Source organism: Triticum urartu, unplaced genomic scaffold (genome assembly GCF_003073215.2).
Source record: "Triticum urartu cultivar G1812 unplaced genomic scaffold, Tu2.1 TuUngrouped_contig_5037, whole genome shotgun sequence".
Lineage (NCBI taxonomy): Eukaryota > Viridiplantae > Streptophyta > Magnoliopsida > Poales > Poaceae > Triticum > Triticum urartu.
This window is the reverse complement of record NW_024115676.1, coordinates 3800-9945: the sequence shown is the minus strand read 5'-3', so window position 1 is coordinate 9945 and position 6146 is coordinate 3800. Positions and strand designations below refer to the sequence as shown.

General features: G+C 36.0%; 1 pseudogene; it reads right to left on the bottom strand.

The window, feature by feature from the left end:
• Positions 1-210: 210 nt before the first annotated feature.
• Positions 211-1380, bottom strand: LOC125528683 (annotated as a pseudogene).
• Positions 1381-6146: the final 4766 nt, after the last annotated feature.

Sequence of the window (6146 nt, the reverse complement as noted above, 5' to 3'; positions counted from 1 at the left end):
CACTATTCTTCCTTTCCCTAACTAAAGCAGTTTCTTTTTTAGAACGAAGGCTCAAGAAGAGCCCGGTTTTGAATTAACAAAGCCATCAACCGGCCAGGAATACACAAGGCCACCAAGCATGAGCGACCAAAAGATACAAGGGAACTAGCTGAGCGATTAAAACAGTTTCTCATGTGCACAAAAAGGAATCAAACTCCAGTTCAAGACAGGCTAAAGTATAAGAGCCTGTTCCAGCAGCTCTTTGATATCCTTTCCCTCTTTGTACTTCTTGCAGCGCCTAAATCTACTCCAGAAACTCTTTTAGCAAACTTTAAAGTGGTTATTGTTTCTAAATATGACTCAACATTAGGATTTATTTGGACAAACATTAGCGTCTTTGCTTGTCCCCCTGCGATAGAATATTTGAAGAAATAATTATAACATCACATAAAGCCTCCAAATGCATGATTTATCAGAGTATAAACAATCGATTACCAAGAGAGCTTTGTTGTTTCTTTAGGGCACATGGGCATCTTTCTGTGCCAGAGCAAAAATCTCATCATCTAAAGCAGAGTGGTTTGTTAATATGTTGAGCCCCTTTTAATCTATCTCCCGTTGCTTCGAACTGCTCTACTCTTGCACTGCTAGCAAGATCAACGAGCTGTAAACATCCTCTAGAGGTGGATCCAATCTTCACATCCAACCCTGGAAAGTGTACGGTTAGAATGCTACATGTAATAATATATTTTTAACAAATCTATATTATAGAGAATAACAATATACCCGGAAAAAAGAAGAGAATGACGATAAATATAATATAAATCTGGTTCATGGTTCAGTCAACCTGTGGGACCGGCTGCTTCTTTCATATAGAGTTGTTGCAACAACTGCTTTGCTAGTCCAATTTCCATCAAGTCTAAAACATCTGATGTTGATTTAATGGATATAAGCTCACATCCGGTAAAACGAGTCCAAAAGGCTGAGAAGTCTAAAACATCAAGTGTTTATTCATGTTAATGAGTACCATTATTACTTTACAGTTTTAATAATAAGAATACAGTAAAATAAAAAAAGGCATGATTATAAGAAATGTAACGAAAAAAAATCTGTGCAAGAGTATCAAAGGATATTGTTTCTGTGCAATATTGATTGACAGAGATCACGAATGTGTTCGTTGTACATCTCAACCATCTGTACCCACACCTCGTACGAGAAAATACTTCTCCCACATAGTGAAATATCAAATAGATCATTTATATCCCCATAATTGACACCCCAATTTTTCAATGATGTACTGGGTCCAGTCTCTATAGAAAATAGCGCGCTGATAATTATACAGTGTACGACAAAAATCTCTACTCCTATAAAAAGCTGAGTTGATGATGATGGTGTGCCTGCCATCCTTCATTTACAATCATTCGATTTACATTCAAAGCATCTGAGACAAATTATGTTATTTTTGCAAAAAGACCCCCATACTCCACTCCTTGTTTGTAGATAACCCCCTGCCTCTCACGTTCATTCATCTATCCCTCTCACCTCATCTAGCCATCTCAGGAAAAAATAAAGAAGGATCTGGAGAGGTCGCTGCTTTTGGCACCCGTCTGCCCCCAACTCCTCTCATGCCTTCTCTCAGGCTGCATTGCCGACCACCACCACGACCCCCTCCTCCTCACCATCTCCTCTGCCCCCTTTCAAGTCATCCTGAGTTACATTCATGGTGGTCTAGAAAAAATAAACAAAATCGATACTCAAAAAATAATTCTTAAAGATCATTTTTTGCAAAGCACAATAAGTGTTATTTCTTCGAAAGTTTTGGATGCAGGTTGAACACTTGAACGCTTTTGTTTGCAAAAGATATTCTTTTATCTATTTTGCCTACATTTACTATTCACCCGGATACTTGTGAGCTCTAGAGAAGAAATAATATCCGAAGAAACCTATCGGTATTTGTTACACATGAGATGGCCCCCGCATACTTTGTCAAATAAACAACTCTCGGATCAATGCATTTCATTGTTCCGTGCAACGCACGGGCATCTTACTAGTTTAACCATGATTCTCAGGACTAGAGTTAGTATCACTGTGTAAGTTGTTCCAGAACCAGTTTGACCCTATGCAAAAATACACACGTTGAATTCACCGAGAATTGACCGAATCAATGGCCGTGTCATGAAAACATCGGTTGTGAATTGGAAAAATAGCTAATTAGAGAATTATTAATATGAAAAAAGAAAACTATTATTATAATAAAATTGTACCCTGAGAAGCAAATGATCTGTACACTTTGCTAAACTCGACATCTAGTTTACATCTTTTGGCCCTTTGACACTGTACATATTTTCCTTGCTTTAGCGGATTTGAAATCAGAAGCTCACCACTTTCGCTAATGTAGTTAATAGTAGTTGATTTTTTTATCTTGGCCTGGAAGAAATGGTCTTACACAACAATACACTCTTATATTGCCTAGGAAAAGAGAATATTTTCAAAAGTGTTCACATATTTAATAAAAATATTTATATTTTTAAAAATATATTTAAATACACTCTCATATAATTAAGAAAAAAATCATATTTTAATAAAATATTCATGTAGTATATAAAGTGTTCATGCTTTTCGGAAATGTTATGTAGATTTAGTGTTCACGTGTTTTAATAAAGTTTATGTGTTTGCCATAAGATTAATTTTTTAATAAAATTAAATATAAAAATAGGAATGGAAAAATAACTCGGAGCCTAGTGTCCCCCCAGACTATATTCCTCAAATGGACACTTTTTTAATTATACGTAAAATTTTATAATTCATAAACATTATTACTTAAATGAACAAAAATTTAAAAGTAAGTTATTTTCGTATGCATATTATTTATGACTCAAGTATATTTGAACTTCTTTTTATTGCTACGACTATAATTACATTTTTTTTACAGAATTCTAAAGAAAACTAACATATGGAATATGGGCCACACAGAATGCGGGTTCGGCTCCTCTGCAGTTGCGTCCCTACTGCACCTATGCTAGCTAGCAAGATCTGCCATCCAGCCAAATCCAAAGGCTCTCATTCCTTCCCCTAAATTCTGCTATTAACTGGAAAAAAATTCTGATTTCTGTGTGGGGATTACCCTACGGCCGGAGGCTTGGGGCCAAACAAGACAAGGAGAAGAACCAATTGCGCGCCATGCAGCGATCTGTTCGACATCCTCCCCTTCATCCTCCATATACACCCATCTATTGATCATGTAGATGATCTCTCTTTTGCCTTCCTTCTCCTAGAGAAGAAAGCAATGTCCAGCAGTATTTCACTTGCTACTGCTTGGTCTATACTGTTGTAGTACTCGGCAAGTTCTGCAGTATTTTCTTAGCTTTGTTACTATACTATACTACGGAAGCGGATTAGGAGCACTCGGGTGCTCCACTCCCCTATATCAAAAAATAATTAATAATTCAAAAAAAAGTCAAAAAAATCCTGGATATATTTTTGAACCAAATATGACTAGGTATTGTACTCATATAAAAAGTTCAGCCAAGGAGTAATTCTCGTTGACTTCAGGGCAAAAAAACAAATTTATGACGACAATATAACATGAATAGCGCTTGTATCTAGCATTTTTTAGGAAATCTTTGACCCCGAATACAATAAAAGTCATTTTCTATTTAATCTTTTTATACGAGTGCAATACTTGGTCATGTTTGATTCCATAAAAAGTTCCGGGGTTTTTTGACTTTTTTTGAATTACGAAATTATTTTTGAATATAGGGGGGCGTAGCATCCGAGATAAACCTATGCATTTTTTACTATACTGCCTACTAGCAAAAGGGCTAGTGTGTTACAAACAGGAGAAAAAAATCATAATCTCAAATGGATCAATTTCGTGAAATCATGAACATATTTATAAACTCGTGAACATATTTGAAATCATGAACATTTTTCAAATTCATGACCACCTTTACAAATTTTCGAACATTTTCTAAACTCAAGACCAAATTTTGAATTCATGAACATTTTATACTATTTGCTAACATTTTTTCAAAAGACTGAACATTTAAAAAAATGAATCGGCCAACATTTCTAGAATGGACAAACATTGTTATGGAAATTGGTGGAACAATTTTGAAATTCATGAAGATTTATTTGAGTTAATGGATATTTTCTTGATTTAATGAACATTTTTTGAATCAGCAGACATTTTATGAATGAATAAACTATTTTGTAAGTCACTAACAGTTTTTTAATTTTTAGGATATTTTTTCATTCATGAATATTTTTTGAATTAGCGAAATTTCGTTCAATTTCATTAACATTTTATAATACACAAACTTTTTTAAAAATCATGAACAGTTTCTTATTTCCCGAACATTATTTTTAATAAGCAAACTTTTTTATTAAATCACGGACATTTTTTGAATCCACAAACATTTTATGATTTGTTAAACATTTTATTTCAAAACTATCTTTTTTAAATTTCCAAATATTTTTTAAGTCCTAAATTATTTAAAGTAAAAAAAGGAATTAAGAAAATAAAATAAAAACAAAATTTAGAAAACAGGCCGCCCGGACATGGGCCAGCCCAAACATGTGTGCTGCGTCTTCTCCCAGCACAAAGAGCGCAGTATAGGAGGTCCCTACTGCATGGGCTGGCCCAAGCGAGGGATTCCCTGTGTGAAACATTTTTTTTATCGCTTATAGATGACATTGGTGGGTAATATTTTGCAACTTTGAGAGCAATTTTCATGACGTACCACAAGAATTAATAGTCCCTTTGTTATTACCAGTAAACGGGCCTGTGAGTTGCAACGGGAGGAAAAATACCACATGCTCTTATAGTCTACAGATGGTGGTTTAGAATATGAGAATCTGTAGTTGTAGCTGAAACAAAGATATTCTTAGCCTACAATGCACGGTTCAAGATTCCACGGGCAGGTCTTCTATTTCAACATTACTTGCATGTAGATTTAATATGTACATACAAACGGGCTAGCAACAAATTATTTATTCATGCCATGCGTGGAATGGGGTGTTGTTACGGGTAAAGGAAAACGATAAGAACAAACATGATATATTAGCACACTATGGAGACATACATGCATCGTGGGTGGTTAAACGTCACCAACTTAGGGCATGTCCAACATCATTCCAGTTCTTGGCTTCACTCCACGACCTCAAGCTCATCCTCGCGTCGCTGCCCCGAGCTCGTCCTCGCTTCAGTCTGACGCGAATTATCGCTTTGAAGCTCTTCATACCTCCTCTATCACGTTTATTTTTTTTATGTGCAAATATTTTTGTTGCAACTCTTGAACTTTTTTCACATGCATATTTATTAAAGACACGAGGAGTTTTTCTAAAAGAAATACATAAACAACTTTTATTTTAGTGTCAAACTGTGGGAATCGTATAAATCCCATGTTTATTAGGTGTCTGTCTTTATATTCCATCTTTATTCAGGCATCTCTTCTATTTCCCGTAGTTATGGAATCTCCTTGCCACAAGGTCTCCTCTTTATTCCTGTTATAGCGCAATACATTACATCTTTATTCGGGCATCTCTTTCATTTCTTGCTGACTTATATAAATTGATGTAATTTCGTGTAAAGCAACGATGTGGTACTTTTAATTAGTACTGCATCCGTTTCTAAATATAAATCTTTTTAGGCATTTCAAATAAGGTACAACATACGGATGTATGTTGACATATTTTAAAGTGTAGATTCACTCATTTTGCTTCATATAAGTCACTTGATGGAATCTTTAGAAAAGACTTGTAGTATTTGGGAACGGAAGTGGTGGCATTGATTCGATTCCCCCGCACGATACATTTGTTTCTTGGCTGATTTGAGATTGTTTCTTGGCTGATTTGAGATTCTGTAGTAAATTTTTAGCTTGCTACTGTCTGTTCACTTGCTGTTACGTGTTCTGCACTAGTATATTTTTTGTAGTACAACTAGTAGTGAAGGCAGAGATGAAGGTATGCATCCTTGTAAGTCTCCCTCCACCGTGGTATCTTGTCCTCCTTCACACGTCCCGACCGACCGCGCTCCGGGTGGTTTGGAAGGGCGCGGTGGCGGTCGATCAATTAGCTCGGTGCATCAAGGCCGCCATAAATGTCCCACCACCCTCCCAACGGCCATCGCCTTGGTCCTTCCCTTCCCCCATCAAGATGACAACCAAAGC